This window comes from Ixodes scapularis, unplaced genomic scaffold (genome assembly GCF_016920785.2).
Source record: "Ixodes scapularis isolate PalLabHiFi unplaced genomic scaffold, ASM1692078v2 PGA_scaffold0__279_contigs__length_252992795, whole genome shotgun sequence".
Taxonomy (NCBI): domain Eukaryota; kingdom Metazoa; phylum Arthropoda; class Arachnida; order Ixodida; family Ixodidae; genus Ixodes; species Ixodes scapularis.
This window is the reverse complement of record NW_024609835.1, coordinates 153,613,799-153,639,498: the sequence shown is the minus strand read 5'-3', so window position 1 is coordinate 153,639,498 and position 25,700 is coordinate 153,613,799.

The window sequence follows — 25,700 nt, the reverse complement described above, 5'->3', positions numbered from 1 at the left end:
AGTCGTACACTGATGGGAATAAAGAAAAAAAAAACAAGTACAAAGTAGAAAAGAAAGTCAAGCAAAGTCGTCACCTTGCACAGACTAATGGCTGGATTGCTCGACGAAAAGTGTTCATGATCATAGGGTAGTGGTAATGTACGCTAGTGGTTCAGCTAGCGCTAGTGTGCTGTTGCAAATTGAAGAAGACAGAAACCAGTAAAAATTTACTTCCGGTAAAGCTTTTCTACGGTGAAAAGCGGGTACGTTTTTTCCAGTGCATGTTTATATGAGCCAATATTACGAATAAATATAACGTCGTAAAGAGCTCGGAACATTTCTCAATCAGGTAAATGAAAATATTGGTCAATTACGGTGTTTGTCTATCAAACTCAGGCCATTAAACGCAGCGCTAAAACAGCTCCATGCGTGCATTTATGAGCACTGTCGTGCACTATTCGCGCGAGCACGGTGTCGGCACTTCTCTGCATGGTGGATTTACGTACCAAGTGAACGAGCGACATGTAGAAAATCAAGAGAGCCGGCAAGAACTACGCAAGCAGTAACACTGGATCAGTAACTTCCTGTACATGTAGACGATCAAATTAAAGTGAAGCCAAAGTTAATATAGTTCGATTTGCAATAAGTAAGCATTGCTTTCATCTCTCTGCTCGCCCTTATATGCGAAGATACTTGTTCTCCGTTTAGAACATCACCTGCGCGCTCGAAATCTTTGAAAATAGAGAGAAGCCAGAAAACAGGCCCCCGATAAAAGCTGCGCGGCATAGGAAATAAGAAAACCACACACCTTTTTTATGTTTTTCATGTTTTGAAGCGCTAGTAAAGGTGCACGATGGGGTGATTTTTATATATATATGAGAGGACTGGGGGCATATTAGCAATTTATAAGCATCACCTGAATGTTCGCGAACCGTATAAACCCACTCTACATTACTTTCGATTGTTATTTTGCTTAGATTCTTCGCTCCTGTTTACAGAAGCTTCTGTGGAACACAGCTTTGGGCCTAAAGAATATTAGCATTATTCACTGATTAGGAAAAATGTTGTAACTAAAGCAATTAGACTTCCACAATGTCAATAAATTATGCATACTGTTCGGTCCGACCTAAATAACAAAAGTTATACGTGTCATTTTCCGGCGAAGAGAAAAAATACAGGCGCGTTTTACCATAAAAATGCACAGGAGCACCGCCAATGTAGACTAGTTGGTACAACTTGCATCTCCGAAGTTGCATATACGCTAGCGCTAATTAACCTCTGGCGTACATTAAAATAACTGTATGTCCATGATAATCACAAACATAACTGTTCCCAGCCGCAGCAGGCAACTGCAATTAATATTTTTGGCACATAATTTGGTTCGGGTCACGTGCCACTTAATTTTTCCGACATCGAGTTAAGGAAGTAAATACTGTCTAAGTACTTTTTTCCCCGTTGTGTTAGGAGGAGAATAATACTTTTTCGTATGCTATAGATGTCAAGGAGCAGTTTTAAGCCGTATTCACCGGCAGTACACAATTTGTTGCACCGCCCTTTCAAGAGGCCACATGCAGCTAGTTGTCTACGGCGTCATATTGATTAAGATGTTGGGTTGATCAAGCTTGCATTTGATGGTTTCGCTGGGATTGCGACCATGATGTTTGAGAGCTGCCAGTTTGACAATTGTTCTAAACTTTACGTTGTACGTGTCGCGTTGAGTGGACACCTTGTCAGTTCTCAGGACCACAAAGACATTGTGGCTAGGTTGCTCATTCCAGGCCAGAACCAAACCACAGTACCTGCAATGTAAAAAAATTAGATAAAAGGCATTCTCCCTCTGTGAGGGGTAAACGCACAATTTATTTATTTATTTATCGATAATACCTGGCCCAAAGAGCCGCGGTAGGAGAGGCAAAAAAATACGAATAATAAGAAGACTACAATTGAGCACCCGGGATACTCTGCCCCAAAATATTATACAATGTAAATATAAATAGCACCCAGCATACGAAACAATAAATATTAATAAGACATAATCCGAATTTGTCGCATCAGCCTGCGGAAATGAGGCCTAAAACATTATGCACTATATATAGCACCTATCATACAAAACAATAACTATTAACAAGTCATCTAAACACGAGAAAAATTAATTTCAATCTATTTTGAAAAAAAGACAGTTGCTTTATCGATAAAATAGTCAACAGAGTCTGAATTGGCAGCATCAGCGGGAAGCTTCTTCCATTCAGCGATGGTCGTAGGGAAAAAGGAGTATTTGAAGGTGTCCAATCCCACTTGATAATCCAGTATTGAACGTGCATGAGATGATCTGGTGTTAAACCTGCCTGAAAATGTAATATATCTGGAAGTGTCGATATTTAATTTACCCTAACTCATTAAAATAGCATCTTTAATCTATCTATCCGCGCTCTTTCGCTTAATGTTAGCGGGTTAGCTTGTTCCGACATTTCTGAAGGGGAGCTTCGCGTTTCATATTTGTTGCAAACAAACCGTATGGCTTTCCTTTGTACACCTTCTAGCTTATTAATATTAATTTTAGTGAACGGGTCATAGACATTTGCATATCCTAAGATTGGCCTTAATATCGTTTTATAGACTGTTTGTGCTGGGGAAGAGTGCTTCAAGAGACGTTTCAAGGCCCAAAGCGGCTGGGTCGCTTTTGTTTTAGTGTTATCAATCTGTTTGTCCCATAATAGTTTACTACTAAAATATAACCCTAAGTACTTATATTCTTCGACACGTTAAATAGGTTGACTATCAATGCAATAGGAGAACTCCAGAGGACACTTTTTCTGCATAATGGATATTGAAACACTTTTTGAGGTGTTCAGCTTCATTTGACATTTCGACACCAAGACTCCTCTTCTCGCCGAATCTAGACTCGATGAATTTCTCAAAAAACACGTGACTCCTGTCCAAATTTTAGCCATAATCATTCGATCAAAGCCAGAAATACATAAATTTCAACAAGGACTCACCCAAACTACTAGAGCGTCAATCCATCAACTCAAAAAAAAAAAAAAAAAAAGGCGACGAGTTCTTTTTGTCGAGCCGTTGAGCTCGAGCTGCTCGAGCTTCCAGCGGGACGGTGCAGAGTACGCATGTGCTGTGTGACACATTTTAGGCGGTGCCTTGCGCCACCTGCGGGTGTGCGGCGTCGCGCCGCCTTTCGCTAACGTCCTTCGTGCTGTCTGCTGGGTGGCGTGATTTATTCTCGGGCGTAGTTGAGCCTACGATACGGTGTACTCGCTTAAGAGTAGCAAACCAAATACAAGAGGAGCCGACATATGGCGCTGCCGGGAAGTTGCAAACTAAGAGTTGTCAGTCAGCGATGAGTAAGTGTTTCTTTTGGTTTTTTGTTTGTGTTCTTAGAGTGATAGTCGTTCGGGTACGCTGTTACATCAAACATCATAGATACGAGTTAATCGGACGCCTAACGCAGAGACACGCATGTTTTGTCCAGCGCCAGATACTGCCACCATGAAATATATCAACATGCCTGTGCGACGACTTTCATTGCCAACGGGTTCAAACGCGTCGTCGTCACCCCAGGGTTAATTTAGAACATACCGAAAGTCAACCATTTTCACAAAAACCTGGAAACGGAAATAATAAAGAAACAAAACTAAACTACACCCTGACGCATATATAGTGATCTCTCTCACAGACCTGCACATACACGGATTTTCAATAGGACTTTCCTATTCAGGCCCATAAAATTATTGTTTGTGGGAGTTGTGTGCTTAGGAGATCTGCGGGTGAAATCTACAAGAAAACACTCATGCCGGAGAATGGAGGGCATGTCTGAGTCACTGTGCCCGTGAACCCCGTAATGCTTTGTTCAACATTTACCTTTCACCATACGCGCATTTTCCGTAAACACCTTCGAGCGGCGTGGAAATATTAAAACGATGTTTCACCGCATACCAGAAGCGAGGACACTCAAGATGGCTGCGCCCTCGCGGAATTGTGTAAAAGGTGTATATAGCACGTATGGGCCGAATCCGCGCTTACCAATATCCTTGGTCTCGCCAAACCTGGCGTTTCGGCGCGATCATCAGTTCAACTTCAGCGGTCACTAATGGTGTTGTCTACACCTTCAAATAAAACAACGGAGCGACTAACCACGCCACTCGTACAGGCCGCAAAAAAAAAAAAGGAAAAAACGATTGCAAAATACGAAACGACATTTTATCGCCGGATGGCGAGCGAGAGAATTGCTTTTTTTTTTGTTTCATTCATTCCATTTTAAATAAGACATTTGCTTCTCATTTAAGTAATGCGCGCGAAGGGTATGGAAATGTGGTGCTTGTGCGCTTCTGAAACAAGGTAAACAAATGAGGTTATAGCAAACGAGAGAAAAAAAGCAGCGACGCATCGACTCGAGGTCAGAAACTTTCGACCGAGCAGAAAATGCGCGCTGGGGCGAGCGGCTGCACGACGCAAGTGAAAGCGAAGGCTTTTAGGGGGGATCGAGGCATTTACGCAAGCAGCCGGCTTTTTGGAAGGAGCACTTGAGCCGCATTTTCTAGCCGGTTCGTGGCGTTTCTTGAACGGCTGTTCGCATTAACGTTTTTCAGCCGCACGCGGTATTATACGCGTCGCAGAACAAATTCTCAGAGACGTCCATCAAACCGTAATCGTCGTAGGGTTTTTGTATTTAAAGTCACAGGACCAGTAGATTCGCTATGCATCCACTCATGTGCCCGCGTTATAGACAACGCGAACATCTTCGCGTTTGCACTATAGATGCTTAATACGATAGCATTTAAAAAAAATCTTTAGCGCAAAGGTGAATTCACGCTCATATCATTTATTCCGAATTCCCTTACCCAAAGCACTCCGTCATCCTCTTTGCTCCGCCAACCCCAAAACGTATTTTAACGATGATTCTAGAGCGATTCGGAGATTTTCTGAGTAACCAAATTTGTTAACTGCATTATAGCTTAGATTGAATTGGTTCTTGGCGTCTGTGAAATCATGCAGTCTTGTCACGGGTGGGTGGTGGCACCTTGACGTAAAGATGCATATTTGTAACTGCCGCCAATATGTGCGACTGGTTAAATTTCTCGAAAACAAAAAAGATGGTGGGAAAAACTTAGAATTGCCTTCTGAAGCGCGTTCAAATATCTGGTACCTTCTCCGGAGCAAATTCAGTCTTTATCAGGAAACGACCATCTTGGTCGGGTTCAAACTTACTCACTGGAGGTCCGTGTGGGAACGCGCATTACAAGGTTACTGCTGTGGAAAACTGGCCAGATATTTTTGTTGACAACGATGGTTCTGCTTTTGACACGTCATAACTCTTTAGTATTAGCTACCTAATTGGTGGTGGTCGCTAGCTATTATTTAATGAACAACTACTTCTATATCCTCAAGGGTGGTCACTGAACTATACATCAAATTAGCGGTACGTGCGCGGTGTAGTAGCAACAAGATTAACCTAAATGATAGCTTCTAATGAACTCTTTTTTACCGCCCATCTCGGTCTATTTTTCGCCCTGCTCTCCAAAGAGAGGTTTCTATCAGCGCTATCTAAAAAGCAGCATTAAAGAAGATATCTATATTTTAAATGTGTCCGTGGGTACTGGAACCTACCAGCGGAAAGCGCCAGCTGAGACATTTTTCGGTGCACCCGCGCCCAGGCTCCGTAGACTGTCGAGCCCTTTTTTGTCTCGTTCAAGACGAGCGCTTTTATTTCCTTCATACTGAGTGCGCACTGAGAAGGCCGAATAAAGCAAACTCAAAATAAAAAAAAAATAAAAAATAAAAAAAAAAACTACCAGACATTTTGAAAGAAAAAATAAGAGAACGGAAGATTCTGGAAGGAAGACAAAGGTGTCCCCATTCACGGCAGGGAGCTTTGTTTTTCGTCTGTAAGCGGAGATAAAAGAGCGCGGCGACTTGCCGTAACGAGCCGGAAACTGTCCCCGAGCCTGCCGCATTGTGGACGGCTGATTCCCATCGGTGGGGCTGCCAGGGCGGCGCATCGATTCGCCGTTAATCGCCCAGGACCCCTTTTGTGTTTTGCCCTTACCGCCGCTGTGTATCGCGACGCCCCAATCGCGATATTATTCGCCCGGGCCATTTTTATAAACCGCTTATTGTTCCCCCATCGGCTCTTTCGTTCTTCGCTCCGTCTGGGCACCGCTGCTGCTGCTGCTGCTGCTGGGAGAGAAAAGAACGACCCTATAAGGTCCCTTGATAATGAAATCTTATACCCACATGTTTCTATGTTAACTCGCGGGAGGAGAGCTGTCTCGATTTTAAAAGACCGTCCCGATTCAAACAAATCGCCTTATTTCGACGCCCCCCTAATTCTCATCGTTTTGGGTTTGCCGAGCCCGTGGAAGGAAAGCGCGCCGAAAACCGTCCTAAAGTGATTCCTCTGTTTTCTAGTGCGGCTGAATTGTTATTGTTCTGGTCGTGATTGAGTACCTCGATGTCGGGACGGACAAAGGCGAGATTCCTCTTTTGTGAACAACTTGAATCCAGAGATTTCGCAGACTCTATTCTTTTCTATTTATATAATCTCGAGTGATTTGTGCTGCGTGCGTCCGTGCATTCCCCGAGATATGAGCTAGAAAAGAAAGAGATGTAATCATATATTTTCTAGGGCATTTCACAGAGTGATGAGTTGTGTCGTTAAACGATGCGAGAAGGTGTGTGAAAGGCGTCCGGTTAAATATTATGTTTTTGCATCTTCACATCGACTTGCTGAAGTACTTATTATTCCGAAGACTAGGATCGGCGTCCTCAAAGCGAAATAATCGCCATTATCTATGGGAGTCTCCACAAAAAGTAGTGTACATTTTAAGACGGGGGCACTCGTTCACCAGCTTGGCAATGCTTCTTGCATTGCCAAGCTGGTGCCGTGTCATCTACCGTGTCATCTAATGAGCTCCATGGCGCAAATGAGATGACTCATTTACAGGGAGCTTTGATGAAACGTCACTACCCGAGGCGTTTTGTTGACGAGGTCAAAAACAAAATGAAACAAAATGTGGAACCGTGCGAAAGGGAAAGAGATAAGAATGTAGTGTGCATCCCCTATGTCAAAGGAGTCTCCGAACCTCTTAGTCGCGCTTTGAGGCCCCTTGGCATCCGAACTGTTTTCAAGCCATACAGAACTATGGGAAATTCCGTTTCCAAACCAAAGGACCCAACCCTGGCGAACGTCCAAAGAGGCGTTATCTACAAGATCCCCTGCAGTGACTGCTCAGCGTCCTACATTGGTGAAACCGGACGGAGGAGAGATACCAGACTCAAAGAACACAAGCGTGACGTCACGTACGCATCCCACGCGACGCGACTGAAGACTGAACTGGTGGACCATGCGTGGACAATGGGGCATTCTTTCGACTTTCCGGCCGCGACGACCTTGGCGAGAGAGGACAGATGGGGGCCCCGAAAGCTTCTAGAATCGTGGTTTCTTCGCAGGGACACATCCGTGTGCAACAAAAACCGCGGCCCTCTCCACGAAGCTTACACGGACATTCGTGATAAATAGCGTTGAGTTTAGGTTGAACCCTGCATTTGCTGTGTAACTACTGATGATGCCTCCCGCATGGGAGGCGAAACGTCTAATGAAGTTGTTTTTTCTGTTATGTCAAGTCGGTGCTTTTATTTTAATTATGACGTCTCCCGGCTTTTGGAGTATTTTTGCATTCTTTCTTGAGATTGGCCGAGAAAAGACCGCCGATTTTACTTCGAGCAAGCCGGCATCGAAAATGAAAAAAAAAACACATGCGTACGGACATTTTTTCACGAAAGAAGGCTATGAATGGGAATCTTGCAATTGATTAACAAACAAAACATTCTGCCAATACCGTGCAGCCTCATGAAGTGTCATCTAGAGCACTGCCGGGGCCCGGGCCAGCCCGAAAGCCCGAGCCCGGCCCGGCCCGCGGGCCGGGCTCGGGCCGGGTATTACGTATTTTCTCGGGCCCGGGCCGGGCTCGGGCTTGAACAAAAAAGTTCTCGGGCCGCGCCGGCCCGGGCCGGCCCGGGCCGTGCCGGGGCAATCTTGTGCCGTAAATCAGAAATTGTTGCTGATAGCAAGAAGTTTGCTCATTAATCTTTTAGGCTCATTGAATACAAAAAAAAAACGCCAATAACACTGTCAATTGACCTCTTGATGGTACTTTGACGAGAGAGATGCGAAAGCATATTCTAGAGCCATACCTCATGTCATAAGCGGTGTGGAGTGTCATCAAAGGGATAGCAAGCGGGTGAGAGTAGTTTAGAGGGGAAACAATAGTGTATAGGTGCATGCTCTCGCGAAAGAAATGCACTCTGCCATCACCTGCCCCCTTTAAATATAATACTCTGTAAATTCACTTACCCGTGTTTGCTTTTCCCTTTTCAGGTGAGTGAGAGTTTGCAGTTCCTATACCTGCGATTTCTTCAAGAGTAGGTAAGCGTCATTTTTGAATGATTTGCCTAACTGTGATTATCTCATATATTTGTCACTTAATATGCGGGAAAAAAATTGTGCATGCAATTTGTTTGGTGACACGTACCCGGCTATTGGCAACTCTCATATCCGCTCGACATTCCAGCAGCTTTCCGTCGACCATACCTGAAACAAACCAGAACTGCAGTGCTCGGCTCTTTCTACGTATTCTTTGTGAACCGTAAGCTGGGGTTACTTTGGCATCGTTTACCAAAATACGCTTCACATACGGTGTTAATTTGGAGATAGAAGTTGGTTGCTGTCAGATCAATACGAATAGCTGATGCCGTTTACACCGGAACGTGGGTTTCCTTGGCATGCTTTACGAACGACACAGTAGTTCGTTTTTTTTTGTTTTTTTTAGAGCGCAGCTCTTAGGGGCCCGTTTCCGGCTTGAGCGGCGTCGCCGTCGGCGTCGCCGTCGCCGTCGGCGTCGGCGTCGGCGTAACCGCGCGGTGCATCATGGGAAATGTCCCATAATGCACCGCGCGAGCCCCCCACCGGGGTCACGTGACCTCGTGGGGGGCACGTGACCCCCCCCCGAGGTCACGTGACCTCGGTGCATCATGGGAAATGTCCCATAATGCACCGCTCGAGCCCCCCACCGGGGTCACGTGACCTCGTGGGGGGCACGTGACCCCCCCCCCGAAGTCACGTGACTCCCCTGAGGTCACGTGACCCCCGCCGATGTCGCGTGACCCCCAATGACCGGCATCCACATCGTCATCGTCATCATCACTGATGACGTCATCATCACTGATGACGTCACCGGCATCCACATCGTCATCGTCATCATCACTGATGACGTCACCGGCATCCACATCGTCATCGTCATCATCACTGATGACGTCACCGGCATCCGCATCGTCATCGTCATCATCACTGATGACGTTACCGACATCCGCATCGCCATCGTCATCATCACTGATGACGTCATCAGTGACGTCACTGATGTCGTCACCGGCATCCACATCGTCATCGTCATCGTCACTGATGACGTCACCGGCATCCGCATCGTCATCGTCATCATCACTGATGACGTCACCGGCATCCGCATCGTCATCGTCATCATCACTGATGACGTTACCGACATCCGCATCGTCATCGTAATCATCACTGATGACGTCATCAGCGACGTCACTGATGACGTCACCGACATTCGCATCGTCATCGTCATCATCACTGGTGAAGTCATCAGTGACGTCACTAATGACGTCATCGGTACCCGCATCGTCATCGTCACTGATGACGTCATCAGTGACGTCAGCGATGACATCGTCGGCATTGGGGGTCACGTGACGCCAAGGTCACGTGACCCCCCCTGGTTAGTTTAACCCCCCCCCAGTGCCCTTCCCTCCTCCTCCTCAAGAGCTGCGCTCGAATTCGGCGTTAGAGGGAGTTGTAAGCAGCTTTCACTTTTTTTTTCAGCTAGAATAGAAAATCGTGGAAGGAAGTTCTTCCGGACTGAAATTATCTTCTTCCGGACCACTATTAGCGAGTGCAGTGTTGTACGTGTTACCGAAAAAAAGTAACATAGTACGTTACTCGTGACTTGCAATTATAGGGAACTCGTTACCGACCTGCGTTACCTCAAAATGAAAGGAACACGCTACCGCTATGGTACACCCGATAAAAAGTGACGCACATTACTTTTTATTTATGCATTCAGACGTCTTACGCTTTTGATGTTGCAGGTATGCGTAGGCGCCATATTTCAAGAGAAATTATATCCTTGGAGAAACATAACGTAATTACCTCTATCTTTTTTACAATTCCATTTTAAAAAGAGGCATCATTCTGAAGAAAAAAAATTGGGTTTTGGGTATGTTTTTACAGCCTAGAACTTAGTCTGCCTCAACGGGCGACATGTCTCCCAGCTTTAAAGGAGCAATTTTGCCAGCGCAGTACAACCACTAGCCTGGGGCTTTAACGTGCCCCTCGCAGTAGTGATACACCACCACACGACGGTACGATGCTCATCCAGATTGAAACGGGCAGGGGTGTGGATCGAACCTAAGATCCCTGGGTTCTGCAGCGCGAGCTTATGCTCCACGCCATAACATCATTTTCAAGTTATGGGGGTCAGTGCAAGATTGCGTATGCCTTGGCGCCTAAAAACGCTACAACAAATTAAAGGTAATTTGTTTCGTTAAGTCTTCGCCAGAGGAACGAGTAACGCAGATACGTTACCCGTTACTCAAAATAACTATCGTAAGTAACTAACGATGGTTGTTAAATAAATTTTAAGCTCTGTTAAAAACTTTGTTGTCCTGTCCGTTTTTTTTTGTTTTTTTTTTATTGTTTTTACCTTTTAGGGTTACCATGGATGTCATTCACCAGCTCGCCTGCGTTTTTTACCTTTGTTCAGAAGTATGACGTATCTTCTCAATATCTTTTTTTTTTTCATTAGCATATGTGTTTTTTTGTGCAGAATGTCCTCTGAAGTACGTACTGGACATTTCGTAACGATTTCCGTGGCGCTCCATTGCACTTTCCTCAATGATCCCAGGTGTTAAACACATAATTCATAGAATGTCATGCCCTCCACCACATAACTTTGGTTATCCTGTTCGTCATCATGTGCAATCTAGGACCCCAGGGTCAAAATTGTGTTAATAGTTAATGATCGTCAAACTCCAGGTGTTTTTATTATATTCAGGCCACAAAATATTCGGAATTATTTTAATTCTAGGATAGAACATGACAAACCTGAAAGCCCCAGATATTGTAGCAACGCAGAAACTTTAACACGCGGTGTCAAAGCCACATGTTCCTTCTTCTAAACAATTATTTAATCAATTTTCTTGTCTGACGAGATCATTGAAGCAAAAAAAAATACTTAATACATTGTTTTCGAGTAAAAAGCGATAGGAAGTATAATCGTTCCCTCAAAAACCTGCCGTTTGAAATGTTTATCATGCTTTAGCGTCTGCATGTGAATGGGCAAGGGCATATTACGTTGAAATCAGCGAGACAGCTGAATGCCCATAGAGCGGAAGCTGTACGTGTTGTGCGCTGCGGCGTTTTCCCGTGAAAATTGTTTCATTACCGAAGAAGATACAACTTTGGCCCAAGTCCGAGTGTCAAATGCGTGGCTTATGACTGCAAACACGTGGCTTCTGTCCGTTCGCGGATACCATTTTACATTGATCAGTGCCGTTTTATTTTATGGACAACGTAAGCCATTCCAAATTTTTATAATGATCTATAGACCCGTTTTTCACATATAAAACGAATATACCTCAGTTGTTCTGTTTTTTAATGGAAGTTTTAGGTCCTAATTTTAGGCTATATACGTAAGTCTGCTAGGCCTGATGTATAATTGAAAGCTCAAAATGCAACCAAAAGACTTAGGCAGGTTCCAACGCATATGACAGGTGGGCAATCGCAATATTCCAGACACCAGAAACAAATTTAAAATCACCGATAGTGCACGGCGTTTTGCCAGGCAAATTGGGATGAAAATATATCATTCATCGCTTCTTTTTGTTACACCACGCGTCATCTTGTCCTTAAAACGAGGTTTATCGTCTCTGAATTTGATCTAGGTCGTTACATATTTCAGAAGTCTCCCGATCTTGTGTCAGATATAAAGTGTGCAGTACCTGGCAAAGCTTTATTAGCTCTAAATTATCGTTCCCCAAAAAACCCGCTCCTATCTGATCGGATCCTATCAGTAAAGGACAGATAGCAACACTGTTTCCGGCGCAAATATGCCGTGACAGCTACGAATGTGGGCAGTTGGTCAATACGTAGCTATTTCGAAACGATTACAAGTCCACAGTAATCGTTATCTAGTCGACGATTTCGCGGCCTGGTGGCATTAGAGGCATTAGAGCTGATGCATGCGCGCATATTTTGAATTGCCTCATGGCACTAGCGTACATGTTTCACTGCGTAGCTGTATATGACTCGTTTTTCGGGGTTTTTTTTGTGTCCGTCGGTAGAACAGTAGTCGAGAGAATAATCGACAGAAAACCATTGCGCACGCCTTGTTTTTTATCATGCGGTTTTGAAACTTGCTTCAATAAGAAAACCACAAAACAAATGTCAAAACCACATGATAGATGATAAGGCGCGTGCGAACAATGCGAAGCACGTAGCGCTCCCCGCATGCGTTTCTCGGCAAAGATTGCGGTTGCATAGGATGCCGCTGCAACGGTGGAGCACGAAGCGGGGAGGGACGTCAGTAGCCTCGCTAACAATGCGAAGCACGTAGCGCTCCCCGCATGCGTTTCTCGGCAAAGATTGCGGTTGCATAGGCTGCCGCTGCAACGGTGGAGCACGAAGTGGGGAGTTACGTCAGTAGCCTCGCTAACAATGCGAAGCACGTAGCGCTCCCCGCATGCGTTTCTCGGTAAAGATTGCGGTTGCATAAGCTGCTGCGGCAACGGGAGCGTACGAAGTCTTTCATATATAAAAAAATGTTTTGGTACAGCGCATTTACTATTTTTTCGTCAATAGTCTGGTGCGGACCCTTTTGCTGTTTACAAACATAAACTGCCGCTTGCGTCCCGAGCGACTTCCGGTCGCACCGTCTGTGCAAGCCTGTTGAGCTTGCTTATGTCACCAGTGCTAGAAAGCATAAATGCTACACGGACAACAAAGTTGGAGATTTGACGAGGGTATCCGGCTGTACAATATTACATCTTGGAGGAGGCAAGTTGGTTTACAAGAATATTCGAAACATTTTAACACATCTCGCACCCCTTCGCTCTTGCGACGTTCGCCTAAATAAATGGTGGTTGAACGTGTCATCTACATTTCAAGCAGCGGTGTTAAGGTGGCCTTTGTTCATTATCTTTATAAACCGGAAGTTCTCGGGGACATCATAAAGCCTCTTTATGTTTTAAAAGCAGCGCAAGGTGCGTCGGAGCAAGAAGCATGTGCAACGTGCAGCACTAGGGAAGTTCATGGCGGCACAGCGCAGCACTGAGCTAGATTTTAGACGCCATGTTCTTCCCAGAAGTGGCGTGCGGCCAGTGTCTGTAAAACTTCCACAGCAATGGATGGCGCCACGTTTCCCAGGATAGAGGGCCTTTAGGACGTCAAAGACTGAAGCACCACCTGGTGGCGTTTGCCATAAAAATGGGTCTATAGTGCAGTGGACAATCGTTGCAGGTAATACCAAAGCTTCGCCCTCCAACCACCTTCACAGCGTTGATAGGAGCTCCAACTTTTCGTTTGTTTTCTGTCTCACCACTAAAAATCGAGGAACTTCTCGTAGGTTTCTAAGTGACATGCATCTGTTCTTTTGGGGTAAAATGTACTCGTAAAATAATTACCTGTGAAAATAAAAATAATGTAATGCTCCGACGAACATTATAACATCAGCTTACGGGTGGCCAACGGAAACGTATAAGAATTTAACAAAAATAAACTATTTGCAAAAAGTTTACTTGTTCAGCATTCAGTCAACCTTTACAACTGTCCACGATGTCTACCAACCTAGAAAACCTGGAATCGTCACGGAATCTCAAAGCACCTGGAAAAGTACGGGAAATGTCAGATAAATCGTCAATGACTTGGTTAAGTCAGGGAAAACGAGCAGTGTGGATGGCGCAGTCACACGCAACGAAGTGGGAGGGTGCAGCGGGCAGTACCTTGGACGGCCTTCGCACTGAGTAACAGTCGCTTGAGGCATCACTGGGCAGCGTAAACCATCACTTCATTTACCGGAATAAACGGGAATAGCTAGAACCGCCGCAACCCCATCCTCCGCATTTTCTTCTTTCTAATGTTCGGCGAATTTAATGGAAATATTGACAGAGAACCTCGAAACGTCAGAAAATCTAAGAGAAGCAAAAAGGACTCCAGCGCTGAAGCTTTGACGTATCGTAGCCCCCTTTCGGTGGCGGGAGGTAGAGTGTCGCAATAGTGCAAGTCGCGCGGCCCCGCAGAATAACAAACCTGTTCGGGTGGCTGTTTACCTCTGCATGCAGCTGTTATTTGTGCGTTTGCATGGTCATGGCACAAAATGTGTCGCCCGTAGTCGTCACCGCACAACGTTACCCAGGGGAGCTGAGCTCGCCGCAAGCTAACAATTTTTTCCTTCGTCCAAGCACGTCGAAACCGGGACCGGGAGCAAGCAGCGCGGCCTCGATGCGTGTTGCTAGTGCGAAACGTCGTCACTGAAGCTACTGTTGCGTCGTCAACTGTCAGGAACAGGAAGGGCTCAACCCCATGGTTAACTTCGACATTGAATGGTTGCACGATCATACATGCTCCCGGAAGAACATACACTGTAAAACATGTTTGTAATATAACAGGAAATATCCGGAAATTTCGGTCAAAATAAGGAAATGGTCTGTTAAGTTAAAATACAGACAAGCTTACCAATTAAAAAACAGGGCTTATGTTATTCGAAAAGAACACGATATTTTGGTAAATAAACAGTCTAAAGATACTTGTATTATCGCTAAAAAACACAGAGAATAATTACAAAACAAGAACGTCGTTCTTCTTTAAATAGACATTCTACAAAACGTCCCGTTATCTGTAAGAAAACAGAATTTCTGTTATTTGCATATCCCAAACATTTTTGGTGAATAAACAGGGTAAACAAAGTTAAGATTACTGAAAAAAAGCAACATAACTTTCCTCATTCCTGCAAGACGAGTTAGCATTAAATCAGTGAACGAAGTCATTGCTGAAATAAATTATTTTATGAAGGAATGTGTTCGCAATCGCAATACATGGTACATAACTATCGGGTTCGAATGAAATGGGAACGGAAGAGCGCGTGGCCGTCGACAGATGCTGCGCCTCCTGGAGGCCACTGTAAACTGATAAAACTGCGGGGTGTAGAGTAGGGCGCTGCGAGGGTGTGCGGGTCCCTGTCCTACTGCCACACGAGGAAGCTCGCCGGTCGCAAGAGGAGCAGGCTGCTAGCGCGCGCGTCCATGCGCTCGGTTTTTCACGAGAACATCTGCGTGGTCCTGATAACTGACGTCAATCAAGCTCCACGAGTCTTCCGTGCACGAACAAACTGTTAACTTTTATTTCACACTTCTGACACACGGGGTGATCATTTAATAGGCGCGCTGAACAAGATCCTGGCTGCCTGAAAAATGTAGCTTTTCAATAGGGAGTTTTAACATACCGTTACCGTACTAGCGTACCGTGGGCCCGACTGCGCATGCGCGACCACGTACCGTTCAAATCAGGCAAAATTTGATTTTACCATACCGGGCACTCGTACCATGGTTACAGTGTACTAGAATACGGGGTAGTGTCTGGACCGGCACGGCTTGGCAATGTGAGCTTGTGAGGCTGCGCGTGTAGACAACAATCGCGGCGCAGAAGTCGACCGGGCAGACAGGGCAGCAGAAGGTCGCTGCAGTCCGCACGTGCCGCTGCACGTGCACGTGCACGCGGTGCACCCGCTCAACCATAACCTCCTCTGTACTGACAAAGCCTGGCAGATCGCCACGAGACGCGACCGCCGCCGAAATCGAAAAGGTATACAGCGGCAGACAACGGACGAGAGGAGAGCCTAGGAGAGCCACGTGACGGGCGCCCCACAGCGGCGAGAGGCCGAAACACACTTGTCCTGAGCCTTGAAACGTCCGCTCGTGCTCCTTGCGATCCTCGCGCTACCACTTCTTTTCTCGTGGGGTTCGAAAACCATGTTTCGGGTCCTCGCCGCTGCAAAAGCTGTATACGCTGAAAACCAGGTTCCCCAAGAAATGCTCTGTGCTACCAGATCCTCGCACTTTAAATCTGCGACCGGGCACTCTATGGGTCCGTCTTCAAACTTCCAGGCTTTGTGAGTATAGAGGTGGCTAGGGCACAACCACTACCATACTGACACTACTACCGATGCGCCGGTGTCGACACCTATCGCGGTTTACACCACAGCCGCTCCGGCCGCAACACTACCCCGTTTTCTAGTACACTGTGCCGTGGTACCGGAGCTAGAGTGCCTTTATACACACGCGCACTTTTGCTTGAGTAATGACATCTCAGCCATTTTCCCGCCCAATCGTATTTTTATGCATTTTGAAGTGCGCGCAATTCGGTGTCACTCAGCTCGAGCGCGTAGCTTTGGCTAATGGATAGACGCCATTTTACCGCCCAAGTCACGTCCCAAGTGCGCGACAGCGTCACTCGCTGGCCCATTCAGGGCAACAATGAATGTCTTCACCCTACGACAGACAGACATGTAGGCACCCTAACCGGAGCTCGACTGGAGCATACCCTGGTGACAAAAGTTGACGGCAATATATACGTTCTCAAAATGGTGCCCAATAAAGTCTAATAATGATAAAACTAAGGATCGACATCCACCGGTTTTTGACACTCAGGAACAGCGTTCTTTTTTTTTTTTTGGCAATGCAGTCAAAGCTATAGGCGTATTTGAGCTCGCGCACCCAGGGCACCGATCAAATCTAAGCGCGTGCCCTCTTTATTTTTTATGTTTTTGATTTTCTTTTTCTTTGTATTGAAAAGTCCCGTATGTGTATAACTATATTTATATCTATTTTTCTTAGCCGTATGTGTGTAATTATATTTATATGTATTTTTCTTCGCCTGCTGTAAGGGCTGAGATGAGGGCTCGGACCTTCGTCAAGCTGCAGTTGCAGCTTTTTGTCCATGTCCCCTGTTTTCGTCTCCGAAACGAAATAAAGAGATTTATTATTATTATTATTATTATTATTATTATTATTATTATTTCTTCTGATATGCCATGAAACGCTGCCCCAGAGTGGGGAGCACCGGTATCATGCTCGCCACCTAAATGAAATTAAAAATGAAATTCAGCTTGGCTTTCTGCACAAGTGTAATGCTTTAGTTACACGTTCAGCCTTAATCTCAGTTAAGCTTACTGTAGTTTGCCGCCACTAATCGCGGTTAGACACAACTTTACAAAACACGGAAAAGCAGCGGATATTACTCAAGCCCCGACCAGGGCCGCCCTAGCTGCAAACATATCATTTTCCTTGGTAGGCCGCACAGCCACTAAATGTGCTACGGTTTAAGTATCGGTACTCTGTTCCCCGATATTGTTGTAGACGCCGCCATCTTGGTGCTTGTGCAGAGCAGACGAAACTGCCGATCGTGATTGATAATTCAAAAGTGCGACTTCCTCGGCATTAGGTTCGATGTTATCAAGCGCATTGATATGCTGTGTCACGAACTGTAATAACGTTTGTGGCGGACGGAAAAGGGTTTCCCGTGATTTCAGATAAAGCTTCAGATAACTGGCAAGCGTAGCTTATTTAGTGGAAGCGTAGCGTAGCTACGCTTCCACTAAAGCGTAGCTTATTTAGTGGCACTAGTAGGCCATTTTCAGCCGCTTCACTCAGATTACGTTCGCTCAAGTTTTGCGCCACGGAAAAAAGCTTGCAGAAATTGTAAGAACCTTAAATTCCGACGTAATAATTACGGACACACCAGGCCCGCTCAATTCGTCACGATTGCTTCCCGAGGAGTAGGCGGTGACAACTGCTAGGTGGCAGCGAACAGTCAGAGCGCTTGTATTACAAAGAATTTCCAACTGCTCGATCGAGGATACGTGGTTTATGGGCCGAGTTTGCAATACGATCTATAGGTGACGAACGCGTTGGTCGTCCACGAGCGCCTCCGCTGTCTGCCTGCTTTCCTCCTAGCCACGGGATAATGCAGCCTATGCGCACTTGCGACCAATTTTCGATGGAGGCGTCCCATTAAAACGCAGGTGCTCACTATGGTTTGAGTCTGAACCTCTTTACAATCTAGGCTCTCTACGAACAATAGGCGACTAAGGCGACGCTGCCGGACTGTTCCTTTCCTTGTTATGTCATCACTTTAAGGGCTGAAGCCGATTATATATAAAGACATTTTGTCTTGTTTATAGGCGCTTCAAAACAGTTCTAATAACTCGTCTGGCTCTCTTTGTGGCGCACAAAACAAACAGTCGCGGTGACAGGCGATGAGCGCAGTCGAAGCACCGCCTCCAGCGCAAGCCTTCTCATCTTTAAAGCGGAAAAGTGCCAAGGGAGCTGCACGCAGCCAAAAGCGCTGCGAAAGAGAACGAGCGCGTGATGGAGGCACTGACTTTAAAATTGTTTAGGCACAACAGAGCCACTGAGGAAACGTTTATTGTGTGAAGAGAAGAAAAACAACCCCTTTAAACGACGTGCCGGGATCGTTATAAAGGCAGCTTTCACTACAATATATATAGCTCACACAGAAATATTTGCTGCTACGACGGTTTCTACTGGTAAGCTAGGAGTGGGCAGGCTCTTTAAATCGACCACAAAATTCAGTTTGTTAACCTATCGCGCTACGATTTTTTGTAGCATTGCCCACAGAGGGTGCTCTCTTTTTTTGTAAAATTTGCAAAGAGCAAACTTACCTGAGGAAAAAGTAAAGAAAGAAAAAGGCTTAGCTCCTATGGAAACGCAGCGAAGCCACCGGTCTTCAAACAATAGCCGCCGCTTCGCACGGGAGGCAAAAGATGGCGCAAGCGGTCGCGATGCCAACTGCCGCCGACAAACGATTATACGGCGCCGAGAGCCGGCGTCTTTAGCAGACGATCGTTTCGACTCAAAAGTGGCGTGCGTTCCGCATGCGGCGACAGTCGCAGAAACAAAAACAGGCGCGGTAGCAACAACACTCTAAGAAAAAAGATGGTCTAAAAGGACTAACGGCAGCATTTGGTCCTCTGAATTCCCATTTGCTCGCCGAAGAGACCATCTGGTTCGAGCTAGGTACCGTGCGCAAATGCTGAGGACTAACTGCACTCTACCGGGACTAACAGAAAGGCGCGCGGGAGCAAAAGCAGCCGCGGGTGCAAGAGCGCGGGGGCAAAAGCAGCCGAAAGTGCGCGGGTGCAAAAGCGCGTGAGCAAAAGGCGCGCGCACAAGATGGCGGCGTCTGCTGCATCGCCAATGGCCAGCGTTAGCGACGCATTTACTGTTCGGAACGCAAGGGGAGATATCCACAGACAATCTTAGCATCAAAAATTGCAGGAGGGGGCATGTTTAACGGTTGAAGCTGACTTTATGACGGTCGCAGCCTCTGTTCCAGCACGTCGTGGAAGCTAGTACTGGACTCAAGCGCCGCCATTACTGATGCACTGGCCATGCGGCTTTTGACCATTGTCCTGGCGTCCTTCCCCTTTGCCAAGGAGGTGGAGGGGCTTAGAGTGATAAACCGGAAGTTCGGAAGTGGCACCCCCCCGGTTGCCGCCATGATGTACGCAAATGTGACCACTCGTCAAGTGACCTCCCAAGAGCCGTGACGTCACAAGTAAGATGGCAGCGCCCAGAGCTGGCGGATGCGAGTTTGTTCGGTGCGCGGTATCCGTGATGTGCAGTTGCTTTCCGACGACTTCGGGCTTCTTCGTGCTCGCCGACGGAGGTATAATGTGAAAATATGAAGGAATGAGACGTTATACCCTTTTTGCGCAAGATCGCTCTGAATCATCTGGATATTAACACCTGTGAGACAGCATCAGCCGTATCGCAGTGCCGGTGCTCGGATTCTGGGATGTGTTCGAGGATCGATAGAACTTTGAGTGCTTTTAGCATGAAATTTTTGCATTCTCTTAGCTTTGTTTGAACGTTGAAATGTTTGAGAACCGAGGCGAAATGTATGCGTCGGATGTTGGGCCTAGGGGAGTTTGTTTCAGCCCTAGGTAACTCCATAATCACAGCAACTTTTAGAGAGGAATCTCCTGCGATCTTTACGTTTTGCACTTATCAACAATTTTACGATATAACTTAAGGCATAAAATATTCGAATTATTTAGCTTCGTTTGAACTTTGGAATGTCTGAGAATTGAAGCGAAAGGTATACGTCGCGTTAGGGCCTAGGGAACGTTGTTTCAGCCCTGCGTCACCGAATAACTTTAAGCAACTTTTAGCGGGGAAGCTCCTGCGATCTTCAACCTTTTGAGCGAATCGACGATTCTACATTCGATCGCTTTTCTTCCTTTTTTGTGAGTGCGAAGTGCGCACTTATTTTCAGCTATAAGGATGACGTTTTGTTGAGTGTGGGGATGAATAAATCGTTGCAGGCACCTGCTTCAAAGCTATTCGACTTGCTGTAAGAACAACTGTTATGGTGTATGCATAGATTAACTGCACATTTTTCTCTTTCGTGGGATTTATTGCAGCAATACCTTTTTGCATCAAGAGTGCATTGTATTAGTCGGTTAATTATTTAATTATTCTAATTACCTGGATAAGATGATTCATATTTGTTTTCATCCCTTGCCTGGAGAGCAGTCTTGAAAAATGTTGACTACCATACCTTTCGGTATCTTCAATATACCTTTTTCAAAAGTGTGGGCTGCCTATACTTCGTATCACCGTAACTAGGAAAAGGGCAACCGCCACAGCCCCCTCGAGCCAACCAGAGAGACGGAGCGAAGGTGTGTGACAAATCTGTGCAGACGAGCACTTTGATGATATCTTATCATGTTCCTCTCTCCAATGTGCATATTCACTCACCGAGACTGTAGCCTTTGCCGTCTGCCAAATTCTGATGGAACGATTTACAGTAGTTACTACTCTAATTACGCCAGACTTTCATATGGGCATTTGGTCGACAAGAATGTTATGTCTGCCATCCCTGTGAATTCGGCTCAGCGACTATTGGACTGAAATGCTGCATTAGCGCTCGACGCGAACTGGGACCCATTCGTGTGCTTTACGCCGAAAACAATGGTGACAGTTGTGTTGCTTGATGGGGTTCTGCAAAGGGACTATTGCGTCATACGTATAGGTATTGTCCTGCTATATAACAATGCATCAACACATAATAATAAACTATATGCTCAGATTTGTGTTTGTTTTTTGCAATTAACAAGTTACAACAGTGCGCTTTAATGTTATTATCATGTGCGTAGTTTTGAGTATCCTCTCTGGAATGCCTACGAAGGCCCCTGGAGGGAATAAATGAATGAATAACATTTTCACAACACTGGAGTTTGTTTTCGGATGCACCACATGTTCAACAGAGGTAGAACAAGTGCAGCCCCAATCAACAAGTCTGTCAGTCTGGTTTGTCCCATTTATTAATATTGGGGGGTCGGAGATACGAGTGTCCTTAAAAGGACCTGCGGGTGCAGTGAACACAATTCTTGGTGTACAGACTCTCAAGGCGTAAAGGCCAGAGGAAATATGTTTATCTGGTTAGCGTATCAAATATGTTTATTTCCACTTGATTAAATTATTATTGATTCTGAGTCAATGGTTCCAGAACGAGTTCTTTCTGCGACAGCCTCGTGTCAGGCGTTCAGTCGTAGTACCTGTGGACCTTGTCGGATGACGCTCCTGGCACGTCTGTGTTCAGTTTGGCCGAGTGGCAACTTTGACCGACTAATCCTGTCTGGCAATCACGCGTCATCTGCGGCCACTGATATCTGATGCACTAAAGCTGCCGGGCTGGCTTCTAATCCGCAAATTTTCCTGGTACACTGTTAGCAAAAATAGCACGCCCAGACGTGTTAACCGTTGTCCCATAGCGGACACGTCGAAACGTGTTCGTCTTACACGCAGCCATCTGTGTTATTCGTCTGCACACGAGGTGCCGTGTAAACTTAACACGCTACACCGTGTCTGCCTTCAGCAAAACACATTTTGAGCGTGTTCCTTATGAAACATGGCGGCCAGTGGCCGAGAACAGGCGAGAGACGAGCCCAGCGAGCCGCGCGCCTTTCAGCCGAATTGAAAGCTCACAAGACGCGTTAGTTCTCGCTCGATGTCTTTTATACACAGTAAAGTCTCCAAGCGGCGGACGTAGCTACGTGCAAAGGTACGTGCGTCGTCGGCGGCGTCGGGAGCTTCAACGGAGCCGCTCGACGAAAAAACGAATGCCGAACTCACATGGATAAATAACTTGAGCAAACTATTTAGAATCGGGCGGTAACTTGCGCCACCTATCGATATGTCTAGCAGCCTATACTTAAAAAAAGACGAGTCTGCTAAGACACTGCGTACGACCACGACTACGATTAGACAGCAACCCTACATACAACGCAGGCACGGACTACACAGCACCGACATGTACACAAACACAAGAACGACACTACGCCCGACACTTGCTACTCGCTATTCATTTCTCCCCGCGTCGCATATGGGCTTGACATGCGCGGGTGAGCTCTTTGGTCGCTGACCATTACAGATTTATAGAAGAAGACACAAAACGCAGGGCAATGGACAGCCGTGTGTTAGAACTGTTTGCATTTAAAAAGTATGGTAGCAAAACATATAATGTTAGTCCGTTGCGACAAATAACGATATATTAACAATAGATCTTAAACCGGTCATGAAAAAATCCAAATTTTTGTTATTTTCTTGCTTGACAAGTGTTATGAGCAGTCCGACTAGTTTGAATCAGATAAACAAATTATTGGGATTTTGTCATTACGTATACAATAATAAATGAGAATGACCCTTGCGCAAAGCATTGTTTTTATACTTTTTTTGTCAAGAAAATCCGCCCAACACTTCACTTCCGCTAGTTGCAGTACGGGAGCAGACGCCTTCACTTTTGGGGCGTTTCGATGCAGTTTGTTGTCGTGTCGGTGTCCAGTGGAGCGGTAGGGCTTGGGAGTTTGTGACCGGTGTTATTCGTGAACACTGGTGTAAAACTATCTCGAATTTTGAAGATACACGGGCCCGTAGCATTGCATCATGCTGAATCGCGAGCTCCTTCTCCGTTGACGTCGCTTTCCTGGTACCACTCGTGGATACTGCAACCGTTTGAACAGTGTGCACCGTCTCGCCTACATCTCCGGTGACGTACTCGATCTGTTGAAACTTATTTCTTCCGTCATTTAGGAGTACGCAAGGCAGTTATCTCGTTGACCTGGTTTCGGTTATAAAAGCAAGGCAAGACGCTCATAGTTCCCGCCCTCAGTACACGTTGGACATCTTCCACACTCTGACACCGGATAATTTAATGAACGAGGATTTACATTCACTTCCGAGGTTACTCTCGCCACTTCCTCACCGTTGAGCAGCAGGAACAGCTGGCGACAAGCCGCGGATGAAAGGCTCGAGCATCAACAGCCCAAGCGCGCTCGGTGCCGATGCGGGCGACGCGGGTTTCTGTCAACCGGGAGACCAGCACAAACCGTGACCGTTCCAGGTCTTCGTCATGACACGGTGTTGCAGAGAGCAGGGTAAAATACAGCTACACGGATCACCGAAGCAAACGACTGCTATCTTAAATTTTGGCTTGTGATTGCGCCTTTGTAGGAGATCATCTTATTCGTTTTGCTGGAGAGACGCAAACAACGGGCATAACAAAATCACTTGCATATTCCGCATATCTCACAAAAGCATTTACCCTGTCACCTTGCGAAAAGCGCGAAACACGGAGTCCGCACCGTCCTAAGCTTCCCGTTTTTTACCTGCTTTAGAGCAGTTTGTACCTGCTAGTAGATATGCCTACTGCAACTGAAACGGGGCAGTGCCAGAGAGAAAGAGACAAAGTTGGGAAAGCTTGTTCGCTCTCCAATCTCCCAGCTCTCAAGTGATTGTACCATAATAAATGCACCCACGCCTCTTTCCAAAATAAAGAAAAAGCACTACGCTCACTACGTAAAGAATGGTCTCAGTACATGCATCTGTGGAGAGGTAGGAAACCTGGCTCTAATTTATTCACGCCGCATGATGAGCGCAACAAACTCTTTGCAGGACCGAATCATGTACTAGAGCGGTGTGCGTCGCTGTACAAACGCTGTCCAACACGAAGCATAAAAACGGTAGATTTAGGACAACATTCCGAGTTCATTATTCAATTAAAACGACGTAATTTTGTTGAAAACGCCCGCTGCTTCTTACTCACGGTATGCGTCGGGATACTTCCACAGTTTAAAACGGAACGAAGGAAGATTTACTTGTAAAAACGCTCGCTGCGTCGTCCAGGACGAGCTGGACCGGATCAGCTGACGACGACGGGACTGAACCCGCTAAACGTCAACACCACAACAACCAATTTGCGCTCCGTGTTAGCGTGGGTTTCTACCTCCAAGCACCGCACAACACACCACGAACGTTTCAGCTCTTTTTTGCATCGCCGTGTTGCACCAAACAGAACGATATCACCGAAGTCACCGCTGCGCTGTCGTGAACCTTGGCTTGTGGTTGCGCACTCGTGGACCCTGTGGCTCCTTTCGCTTTCAAAGCACACACGACGATTGCGATTGATACTTCCCGTCTTCTGGGAACATCACAAGGGCACTTGTCCGGTCACGTCTTCGCAACATGTGCTTGCAAACCTACGAGCCTCTAGCGTCCCGACAAACCAAAACAATACCGGAGCCATACTAAACGTGCGTTGTTGCCAGATTTTTACCGACTAAAGAAAAGCAACGAAAGCAAACCGGCTCTAGCTTCCAGCGTACATCGGCGTTGCGCCGTGGCCAAATTTTCTTTGTCAGCTCTAACTTAAAGATTACCTACAGATGCAGCAACTGGTATACATTTTTAATACGGCGACCACCACGGAGCGCCGTAAATTTTGAGGAGGGTGCATAAGAAGCCGCGGCACCTTCGCTTACAGTAAAAGGTTGAAGCCAAAAAGAAACCAACTGCCATATCAAGTGTTCAGATAGAGGGCACGCTTTTTATATCCATTTTTACTGTTTAGAACGAGTAATTAGGCCCATAATTTTATTTGGAGTGTGTAAGAAACAACTATCAAGACCCCTAAAATAAATACAAACATGGGCGACATGAGGGAAGCAGCATTGCCACCGACCAAATCAATGGCAGCGAGCACGGTAAGCGCGAGCTTCGCTCCCTCCCGCGACATGGCGTAATTGCATTTGGTGCGTATCTGCCTCCGAGACATGTTTATTTCCGCGGCATTTGTCTCCAAGGTCCTTTCTAGGTGTGGCCCCAAGCGTTCCGCTGCTTTGATAGCCGGCAGTGCTGCGGTCGTCGTCGAGGGTGATGCGTGTTTTCGAGGTCGGCTACACGGCTATGCGTGTATGACCGAACCAAAACACGTTTTTTACAACCTGGCATGATTTTTGAACGAATTATCCGTTGCTCAACGTGTAACTGTATGGTAATTTGTGTAAATAGTGTGTTTTTCGGCCCCAAATATTCGCTAAATACACGGTACTTGCTAACAGTGTAGTTTTCTGCATCAATGCGGCAAGCTCGGGCATGTATTGCTTACGTGGCTGTGCCTTTTGCTGTACTTGCATCAGAATTAATTGGGGGGCTAGTTGGTTGAACATCTAGACGGTGGATTTGAAAGCGCAAAAGGCTGAGAAGAGACGGAGGGGACAGGACAG